Below are 11621 nucleotides of genomic sequence, written 5' to 3' on the forward strand. Positions count from 1 at the left end.
TGCGGGCCCACCAACCAGTAATAAATAATCCATCTGTAGTGCCGGCTAGTCACAGAAGTAATTGTTTCTTTTTCTTGACGGCATGAAAGGAAAACCTCTTCAGTTTCAGCATCTAGATTGTGCTCAATTTGAGACAGTATGATTTATTGCTTATGTATTATTTCAATTGAAGTTAATTCTGTTTGTGGTGCACATATGATTGCAGTTTCAGACATGCCAGTCATTGATGTGGCTGCAGCAGGTTCCTTTGTTGAAGAAGATGCTTGCACCAAGTCTGGATGATTACTTGCTGTAATCGGTGTTGGGTGCAATACCTTCATCAGGCTCAGAATCGGGCCAATAATTTCAAGGTAGGAAAACAACACAGGGTCTTGACTCCGACCCAGTAAGGCTAAGCCAATGACTGATGAAACAACACAATTGCCAATACTGGACTTTATTCTCTCCTTTTTCTTCTAACCTTTATGAATAAAACATAACGGTCCGTTTTATGAATTACGTCACTAGTTTATTTATTCATTTTACACTAGTCAAACGTTTTTTTCTTTTTCAATGATTCAAGAATTTTTTGTGCATATACAAACAAATACAAATAAATACAAATTATTACAATTAAGAAACATTACATACAGTTCCTTTACAAATGTACAACACATCCACTCCAAGCTATGGCCAATCCATACATCCCTCACTCACTCAGAACCATACATACAACATAAACAAATGCAATCAGGCCCTTTGTCAAAATGATTAGTTGCCCAAGACAGATGCGTCTGAATTTCTGTTTATACATCTTATTTTTCAGGAAATATCAATTGGGAACCCATCCTAAATTCCTAACGAAATCTTTGTAATTTTTGTAATTGACAATATTCCTGGTCAGGTCGACGCGTTTCGAACCCCTGATTATGGGGTACTCCTCAGGACCAAAGGTATTCTAAAAAACAAAACAAACATGTGCCAGAGTAAGACAACTGATTGATCAAAATAAGCTTCTGTCATATTCGCCACCATCCGGCTTTCAAAATCATACCTTGTCTAAAGTGGAAATGAAGTCCCTTGGGAGTGCTCGAGTGTTGACATAAATCACTAGACAGAAAAACGGACAAAAAAACAGCCACACATATAGTGTTACTGAGCGTGTCGATCTGCCTACCCCACCCTATTTTAAAAAGGCCAAGAAGCCTTGCACTCACCTATCCGATTGTTTAAGAGGCTGTGTGCTCCTGTAAATTGGAAACCAGAAACAAGAGGGCATGAATCCGACTGTCCAATAATACTGCGAAATGTAGAAAGCTAACTGGAGGGAATCCAATGTTAAGCCTACCGGGATTCTCCGTAAGAAAAGCCTGTCACCGAGTCTTTAGAATGAGGCAGCAGGGACCTTTCAGCATGCCCTGTAACGCATAACGGGGGCATATGTTAGCGATAAAAAACAAATTGGTTGTTTCTCTGTTTATCTGTTTAGATAGAGAGTTTTTTACTGCTCACCTTCGTGCCGGCCAAAACTTTCGTGTACACCATAACGTGGAAGTAATCATGTTGATCGTCCTCCTTCTATTTTAACTAACCTTACATTTGGAGAATGCCACGTGATCGTTGCTTGAACAGAAATGGCAAAAAGGAATTCTATTAAGAGTTGACCCGTCTATTTACTACAAAAGAAGACTCAAAAAACAACGAACGGACATTACTTAATAACTGATTCCTTATATCGGGATTCTCAAGAACTATGCAAAACTATGCATTCTGGTCCATGTAGTTGGAGCCATGTGCTGAAAACTTTATTAAACTTCACGCATGGACAATTGTTCACAAGCTGGTCCTATGGATGTGAAGAAAGGACTTTATGAGTTCATATGTGCTTGAAAAAACAAAGAAATGTTGCATTGTGTTTTGCTGCAGGGCATATAAGCCCCTTAGGGTTTATATAAAGGATTCGCTGGCTACATAACTCCGGTGTATGTCCCATCTTTTAGGAATTGCCCTTGAATATTTCGGAGATCTCATTCAGTCCGGCGATGGCAGTGTTATATTTCATTATTAGCAATGCTTCTCATTGGCTGAGTCTTGCCTCTAAATCTCCTCCCCGTGAGTCATTCTCAATTTTAGAGATGATGGTCCAGCGTATGTCATTTTCTTTGTGCTTTTTGCCATCCAATGTTGCACCAAAGGTGCATTTTGTACTTCTCTCCTTATTCTGGATTTGTTTACCTTTGAGTTTTTTGTTAATTTTCTGTGTAGCTTTTTGTTTATCGGAACCCTTAAACTTCTTTTTTTTGTTTTGAGTTGCAGTTTTGAAACTCAAAAACTTGAAGTATTGCAGCCTATAGAGGCATGTATTTCCGAAATAATTGTAAGATGCCTCCCGTTCATGATCTTGAATGGGAACCGCAGTCAACCACAGGTGCACTGCCATAACCGCCACTTCCCCTCAAACGTTACTAAGAACTATCGAAGGGATAGTCTCAAAATTACCTATCAATTTCATCCCTAAATCAACAGCTGGGTTGACTCTGTGCTCCTTCTGTATTTGTTTGAACACCTATGGTAATACTGCCAATGAGGTTGTACCATGTGTAATAGTGTAAATACTTGCAAAAATCGTTCCCCATGTAATACACTCCTCTATTGTGTATACCATGACCACGCAGAACACACATAGTTAGGATTATGTTTGACTTGCGGTGATGTTTGAAGCTAGACCACTTCAATTCATTGGTTTTGTGAGATATCCAAATTGGAATCTCATCTCGCTTTATGGGTACTTTGCCCCCTATCGCATTATTTGTCTGTCGATTAATTGCCTGCACTGCAAGTTGTCTCCATACTGATTGATTTAGTAACTGTCTTTATTGCAGAGCATTCAGCTTTGCTGCTTCCACATGCAGTGTATAAGCGGTAATCACTGGCCAGGTGGCCCCTCGATTACTTAAGTGGCTCTTTCTGACATTCTACACTAGATGTAGTAAATGTTGACTAAATCAAGCTTGGTGTTCCTGCTATCCTATTGAGATTTCTAGATGATGCTAAGGCTCATAGTCTGCAAGAGTAGAGGCAGCGTAATATGTATGAAAATTGCTATTGTTTATATCTACAGGATGAAACTCTGTCATATGTCCTGTGCAGGCCTATTGTCGTTTTCCCTATGTTAGCATAAGCACGTTGCAGACTCTCCTCTGCTTCGTCCATGTTACTTTACAGATACATTTTGCTTTGTGCCACACTGTACTTTCACACAGAACACACTGTTTTTTTTTGCGTTCTGTTCTTTCCTGGGATTTATTCTGAACATGTAGACAAGGTCGAACAATAATTCTGTTCTGGTCAGGCCCTAGCACCTAGAAAAATCATGCAAATGCAGCTGTAGTTTGGGAACACATACTTTTGACATATAGATATGCACAGATAGGTAACACACACTTGGAGAGGGACCTTTCCAGGGAAAAGATCGTGACAGCACCTGAGATGTAGAACTTTTATCTGTGTTTACTAAGGTAGGGGGTCTGCTGCTAACACCCAGAGATCTTCTGATATATAATCATTTTGCTTCTGTGGAAGGGAAGGAAGGTTAGGCTACACTGTTATACATAATGACAGCTCCATTTATGATTTACGGACTACTTGCTATGCTGATTGTATATGTGTTAGGCATTTTCCTACTTGTTGTGGCACGTATACGGCATACTAGAGCATTATAGTTGAAATAAACATTTTAAACTTTCCTCTTGTCTCTGTCGTGTCATGACTAGTACGAACATGAGAACCAAATGATGTGTCCTGTAACCGCAAATCCTGAGAGTGAGTAGGAGGGCAAGCTAGACACTATAGCTAAGTGTTACTGGGCTCATGGGTACTCAGGTGTTAGGATGACTCAATCCTTGCCTAGTAGGGTTCTACGATCCCAAGCATTGGTCTGTGACTCCACCCATGTGTAAAATAAGATAAAAGAATATGTAAAAGCAGGGCCGGCTCTAGGCTCACGGAGGCCCTGAGCAGGGAGTGTAGGTAGGGGGCCCGAGGCCGCTAAATCCCTGCCAGGGGCCGCCACGCAAATATGTATCTAAGGATATATATTGGCGGGCCGGCCCCTGGGGTTTGGCGGCCCTGTGCAGGTGCACAGCTTGCACATGCCTTAGGCCGGCCCTGGTAAAAGGGTATGTAGCATTTGGATTTGCAACAAACATTACTTCACCCCCTGCTTCATGGAAACCACTTCCCATGAGGTGGTCTGTTAATGATGCCCTGAAGTGTACTCTTATCACAGACAGTTGTGCCACCATTGTAAGACAGATTCAGAATGAAATTAATTGAAATAGGGAATACCTTTTAACCACTAGACAGCCCGCCAAGCACCCACAAGAGGAACCTGTGTACCACCTTGGGTTGAACGCACAAGCAGCTATTTCACCATAGTAGGGTTCCAGGTATCTGGTGCCAGGCGCTGGTGATGATGTACCGGGGGGTAAGCCACTCTCAAAACTATGCAGAGGTAATCCACATTATTGGCTATATGAGTGTAGGCCCGATGCCATGGTTTGCTTACCAGGTCTGTTGCCCTGTAGTTTATTATGTCCTTAAGCAGTGGTAGTATCCATGTTCCAGTCTGAAATGCACTGCAAGTCGACTGAAACCAAGGTGCAGCAGCATCATTATTGTCATGCTGCTTCCAGGCAGGCTAGCCCTGTAGTGGCAGGAGGGAGAGCCCTGTCCAGCGTGGGAGCCTTACACTACTAAGCAGAAGTGTCTCATGTATAAAGTTTGTGCCCCCCAGGATGCATCAGTAAATGGTGCAGTGTAGGTCTTTGGCCCAAACCTGAGCTTCACATGGCACCTTGCGGTGCCGCCCGGTTAATCAGTCTCAGCCAGACTTCCTTTTGGCCGTCTCGGCATATATTCTTCAGACATTTAGGCAGTTGTGAAGGGTAGCACCTACTCCAGAGGGGTGCCTGCCAGTGCAACAGCAGCGTTGCACCCTTAGTCCCAGCAGGCAGCCCACTGGGCATTCCAACTTGAAGGGCACTGCAACCAACTAAGTGCGTGCAGGAGGAAAGGAAGGCCAGGATCAATCCTAGGGGGTCTAGAGCAGGCAGGTACGCTGACTTAAGGTGGTGCACTCTGCTCCAAGCCGGAGTAAGGGCAGGATGCTGTGTGAATCAGCCTTACCTAATCTCCGTCACCATCCCAGGTGCTTAACGGTCCGTGGGGGCTGGTCTGCTTCATTCCCCCAGGGTAGAGAGCTAGTTGCGACAATTCTCGCTGTCTGCGGCCGAGTACCGGTCTGTGCACCCAGTCTTGCACCACTGCTCTGCTGTTGCACCCTGCTCTCTTAGGCTAATGTTTAAGGGGGCCCACAGCCACCTAATTGTGATATGGGAGAGGGGCAGCACAGGCCTTACCGTCTCTTTTCGCATGCAATGGGTCGCTGTTTTAATCCGTGTTGGGGCTGTATCGCTGATCCTTTATGCTGTGTCACCTTGCCTCACCACAAGGAGATTGCCTCATGGTTTCAGTCTGCTAGCAGCTATTTGGAACACTATTCAGGCCCACAGTGCTTAGTAGGCTAATTTTTGAGGTATTAACAGCTGTGTGTGGGCTCCCCTTATGTTGGCAGATTCACTGGGCTTGAGCCTGGAGCTGGTTTAGTTTGCGTCTGCCATATTGACCGGTTAACCAAGTCCCCCTTTGTCAAGCCCAAACAAACCCACAGCAGAGGGGGAGGTCCTGTCTGAATGAAGGAGGAAAACTATTTTACAATGGACTTCGCCCCTATTAGTAATCATTGGTAAAGTCTTGTGTGTAAATTAAGATTTTTGAAAGATTGGCTTTGTTGCAGGGATACAAGGGATGTTTTTTTCCAGCTGTTACTAAAATACGGGCCTGAATTAGGTTCCCTAGACCCTCTGGCTAAGTGTAGGATTAAATTAAATTTACCATCTACAGACACGAAACCTGGTGGACTGTAACCCACAAACTACTTGCCCATTAAATGAAGATGGTGCGTTCTGGGCAGTGATCAGTCCTGTAAAACACATAGTTGTTGTGTTGATTGTGAATTCTGAATCTCTTTTCCCCCCAGTAGTCACACATGTCGGGCCCACTCACAAAATAATCTGTACATGTGTAGATTTACTACAAGTAAATGTATTCTTACGCTCTGGAGTTACTTTACTTCTTTTGGCCAGTCAACTGTTATGAGTGCAAAATTACTCAAAAGTGTTTGTTCGAATCAAGTCTCCCAGGAAGTCGAAGATTTGTCTCTCTGCCTAATACAAGTTTTAATAACACCTTTCGAATTATTTTTAAAAAGTATAGGCCCCACAATGTATAAAATCAAATGCAAGAATTAATATATTCATTTTGTTGCACCTTACCTTAGGGCCCTTCTCGCCACCATTAGTGTCCGGCTACCCAATTTAAATTCGGACGAACCATAGTTTGATGATGGGGGAGACTACTAGGGCATTGGAGATTTGGCTATATGGCCTCCCACCGAATTTTGATGAGAGGATTTACAGCTGATATTCAGTGCCCATCAGTAACAGGGAAAAAGTGACAGTAAGGGGCATTGAAAAGTGCTCAATGCCGCCCTTGCCATTGGAGAATATTCCAATAGCAAAGAGGGCATTGTTTTTTTTTTACCAAAAGAAAAATCCCGTTATGGGATTTAAAAAAAAAAAAAGTTTTGAGTTTGACGTAAGGCTCCGTCATACTGACTGAGCCATCCATCAGACCTACAATGCATTAAGATGAACTGCCATGAAGGCGGTTCCTGCCAAAGCTAGAAATGTCCACTTAGCCTGCAGACATTTTTACATTTGCCAGCCAAGGACTTAATCAGGGCAACTAAGTAACTTACTCCATCGCCATGATGGAATTAACCCTGTCTGCCAAGATTTAAACGAGGCTCTTAATTCTATAAGACATTATAACTCATATGACTAAATATTTATGAATAATTGATGTGCTATCAAATGTTAGAAAGAAAATATTATACTCTACACATGTGCAAACAATACTAAATGCAGCATGTATTTATAAACGAGAAATGTGCTTTTAAATTAAATACTATATGAAATGTAATGGGGGATACATGAGTGGAAAAACACATAATACGTCAGAATGTTCACAGCGCTTAGGGTTGGATTGTCTGAAGAATGGACATCTTTTAGTAGCTTCTAGATACTTGCACAGGTATATATATACATATGTGAAAGAACTGGTGTTGGCTGTAAAGAGCCATCAGGAGTAAAGACTATATGCAGAAAAAACCTTCTGACAATTCAATCCACAATGCAGAGGAAATTGTGAAGTAGAAAGAAGGCTCAAGGAAAGGCTGGAAACTGCTAGCCTTAAGGAAACAGGACTCAATACCAGCACTAACTGGATCTCTTAGAAATTGAAGGCTTGATGAGTGAGATCCTAATGAACACGTTGTCTGTGTGAGACATAGGGCCAGATGCATCAAAGGGTTTTGCCCATTCTGTGTCTATGGCAAAATGTGTTCATGCATATGGCCCATAGTGCCTTACTGTTCATTTCCACTTTAGATAGACTTAAACACTGGAAGTCAACTGATGACCCGGAAGTTCAAATGGTGGCCATTTTGGATTGGTCTTTTTCTGCAATTATTTCATGGTAAAGAACCATCTTAAAACTGTTATGCAGAACATTGTTGTTTCTTGGAATGAAGTAATACCTTCTGGAGATTCTGGTCCAAGCCGTATTACACAGCTCCAAAACCAGAGTTGCCTTCCTAATGCAAGCCAAAGTGTTTCTGCCCTTGAAGGGGGTGCTGCAAGATTTCCATGACCTGTTTCATCACAACCTACACAGAGTTTTGCCAGAGGGCTGACCCTGGAACAATGTGTGAACCAAGAAAGGCGCATGACACAAAGTCCTGGACATGTAATTAGCTTGAGCAACAAATTAGTAGAATGCCCCAAACGGGCTGCAGGTAAACTGGTTCCAACAATGCATGTCAGTACACCCCTTCCTCAGAAAGACAGAAAAGAATAGACAAAACAAGATAGGAGCATGTATAAAACAAGCAATGGCAAAGCCAATAGGTCTCACAGCGCTATTGCCTTTGCCAATGTGTTTTAGCCTCGTTGTACACCAGCGTGGCTGCTTTCAGCATGGCTAAAAGTTAGTGGCATAGAGTGGAGTGCAGTGCCGTGGAGTGTAATGGAGTGCCATAGAGTGGAGTTCTATGCCTTGGATGGAGTAGAGTGGCATACAGTGGAGTGGCATACAGTGTTTTAGGTTGGGGTAGCGTAGGGTGGAGTAGGGTGTCTTATTATAGAGTAGCATAGAGTCTCATGGAGTGGCATAGAATAGAGTGAAGTGTTGTAGACTGGCATGGGGTGGCGTGGCATGGGGATAGAGGGGTGGAGTAAAGTGGAAGGGCATAGAGTGAAGGGACATAGAGGGAAGCAGAGTGTCATACAGTAGAGTGACGGAGAGTGGAGTAGAGTGGACTAGAGCGTCATAGACTAGAGCGGAGTGTTGTAGAGGGAGTTGCATACAGTGGAGTAGAGTGCTGAGGCATAGAGTGGAGTAGAGTGTCATGAAGTGGCACAGAGTGGAGTAGCATGGAGTGGTGCAGAATGTCCTAGAGGGAGTAAAGTGGAGTGAGGTAGAGTGTAGGGACAAAGAGTGTGGAGTGGTATACAGTGGAGTAGAGTGTTGTCACGTGGAATACACTGTTGTAGAGTGGAGTAGCATAGAGTGGAGTGGCATAGTGAAGTATAGTGGAGTGCTGTAGTGGAGTAGTATGGAGTGTCCTAGTGGAGTAGTGTGTCATAGAGTAGACTGGAATAAAGTGTCGTGGAGTGGTGTAGGGGAAGTTGTAGAATGGAGTATAGTGTTGTAGAGTGGAATGGCATTGAGTGGAGTAGAGTGGACAGACGTAGAGTGGAGTGGAGTGGTGTAGAGTGAAGTACAGTGTCATAGAGTAGAGTGGAGTGGAACAGTGTGGAGTAAAGTGGCAAAGGGCATTCAATGGAGTGGTGTAGAGTATTGTATTGTAGAGTGGATTGGTGTAGCGTGTCAAAGAGTGGCATAGAGTGGAGGGGCATAAAGTGGAGTGGTGTATAGTGGAGTGGTGTTTTGTAGAGAAGAGTGGTATGACGTGGAGTGACATTTCATAGGGTGGAGTGGAGTGACGTGGAGCTGAGTGTCGTAGAGTGGAGCGGCGTGTTGTAGAATGGAATGGAGTGATGTGTCATAGAGTGGAAGTTCATAGAGTGGAGTAGAGTGGCATAGTATGGAGTATACATGGTGTGGTAATGCACTGCCATCTTAGACAACACATTTCCAATAGAAATTACCATTGTATTTGCACAGACATACAATTTTACTGATAAAAGTAAATAGCACACCATCGATAATGTGTGGAAATGTCATCACCTAGTGTATTGATTTGTTTTGATCATTTTCAATTATTTGTTTTAACAACACTTCAGAATTGCAAAAAATGTTTCATTTATGCTTTCCTAATCCTGTTATGTTCTGCAATATCTGCACATTTAAACATTTAAATGTTGTTTTCTAGAAAAAAGCTATTACATTCACAGCAATATTGCCACATACATCCTCTCAATTTGAAGTCTGAGAAAGAAAAGTAAACACCATGCTCCCTCTGAAGACAGAGCCTGATATTTGACTTCTGTCTTTAAATGGCACAGCAAATGTTACAAGATAAGAACAAGATTCAAAGGCCTGTTTACAGAAAGTGAGCACCTGTGTTGAAATACAGTAAAGAGGATATCCTCCATGGGAAGGATGAACTCAAGCTGGACAGCCTAAAACAAATGAAGTCAGCAAATAGAAAGCAAGCAAATGTGAGTTACAGAACACAAAGCCACTGGTAAGCAATGGATTGAATGCATTCCCAGAGAGACTTTCAGAATGTCCCCAATAAGTAATTAGCAAACCGGACAGACACACTATCTGGTAGACTTCGACCTAAAAAGCAGGTACTTAAGGTCCTTCACCAACAGGAAATCCTTAACTAAATACTATAGTCCATTCTGCATGTATCATCAATCACAAATCTCACTGACGTCATATTCTAGCTGACCACTGAAAAGGACCGGGAAGGGGATTAGTAAGCAATGAAACACACTGGGAGAGTATAGTTTTAAATGAAATATATGAAAAGTTGGGTTCATCTTCAGTGATGAAGATCACCATAATTTTTAAGATAGCAGATTGAATACTTGCATTTGGAGAAATGTTTTAATTATTCTGGTTGTAGCATTATTGACAGTCAATATAAGGTTAAAAAAAAGAGATGACATGCATACTTTGTGTCCTGGTTGGAAATTTGGTGCAGTCTTCTGCCTCGGTTATCTCTTGCCTCTATGCTAATCTATGACTGATGTGATTTATTAATTACAAGATGCCTTTGAGTTTATAAACGGACAAGAATATCCGCAGCAGTAGGTACTAAAGGAATTTTTCAAGGTGTATCAGTTATACAACATCAATGAAATCGGAGACATCTTGATAGCAGAATAGGTAGTATTATTGTATTCAAACTCTGCTAAGGGTAAACGTTTTAATCAGTATACTATGTGACATTACTGTAGCATCATAAATATTATACAAAACATTTGATTTGTTCTTTCTGTTATACCCTTGATCAAGGAATGATAACTGAAAAGTAAAGATTGATTTTAAGTGACGAGTACACAATTTTCCAGAAAAGAAGAAAAATGATCTGTAACATTAGTGTGTGGTAAACCATGAAGATAAAAAAAATCAGAAATTAAACGTTTAGCAATTTTCACAGTGGTAGAACGGTTTCTAGAAGGGAGTAAAATTAGTAATTTTGAAGAAATGGTCTATGGTTGCAATAATTATTTGATGCCAATTGGAAAAAGCCAAATCTAACGTTTTTGCAAAAAGTGTGCCATGGTTGGGATTGGATTGGCTTTGGATTTTTTTGAAGAATTGACTACTCCTTTCGGAAGCTACAATATCCTTGCACCTTAAGACATACATGAAAGAACTGGTGTCTGCTACAGAAGGGCAATAGATCACAAAGCCTGTCAGCAGAAGAAAACCACTTGGCGTAGATCCAATAAAAAATGCAGAGAAAATGTCGAAGTAGAAATAAGGCTCAAGGAAGGACTAAAACTGCAAAGGTGAAGAAAACAGGAGTTGAAAACCAGCACTAACTTGATATCTTGAAAAATCGATGGTTTTATCTGTATTATGTAACAAACCTCCTTGGCCATTGGCATGACCTAATTACAAGAACAAAAGCAACTACCTATGCATCACCTATGACTCCTCATACTTGCAAGAGGAGGGAGTGTGATGACACCAACTGAAACTATCCTAGAGTAGGCCTCACCGAGATGAGGTATATCTTCCCTTTAGACAACATTATGACAGAGTCTTACACCAATTCTCCACAACTATAGGTATAGATGAGGGTAAGAACTTAGCCGTGCATTCCATATAAGGATGACCCACGGAAATAGCTGAACGGAAATTATTTACCGTTCTATAGACCAGGCCTTGAGTGGCCAAATACGACAAAAAATTTACAAAGATATGGAGTCTGGATCCCATGGGATCACATCCCATTCACAGCACCAAAAAATCCA

At 41.9% G+C, this 11621-nt stretch overlaps 1 long non-coding RNA gene across 1 annotated transcript; it reads right to left on the bottom strand.

Annotated features, from left to right (window-relative positions):
• Positions 1–582: 582 nt before the first annotated feature.
• LOC144753630 (uncharacterized) lies at positions 583–1359 on the bottom strand. The gene is made up of 3 exons (XR_013594439.1): positions 1197–1359; positions 1034–1089; positions 583–937 (listed from the first exon to the last, which is right to left on the bottom strand). It is a non-coding gene; the product is annotated as an uncharacterized LOC144753630 (long non-coding RNA).
• Positions 1360–11621: the final 10262 nt, after the last annotated feature.

The sequence above is a fragment of the Lissotriton helveticus genome, chromosome 5_1 (assembly GCF_964261635.1).
Source record: "Lissotriton helveticus chromosome 5_1, aLisHel1.1, whole genome shotgun sequence".
Taxonomy (NCBI): Eukaryota; Metazoa; Chordata; class Amphibia; order Caudata; family Salamandridae; genus Lissotriton; species Lissotriton helveticus.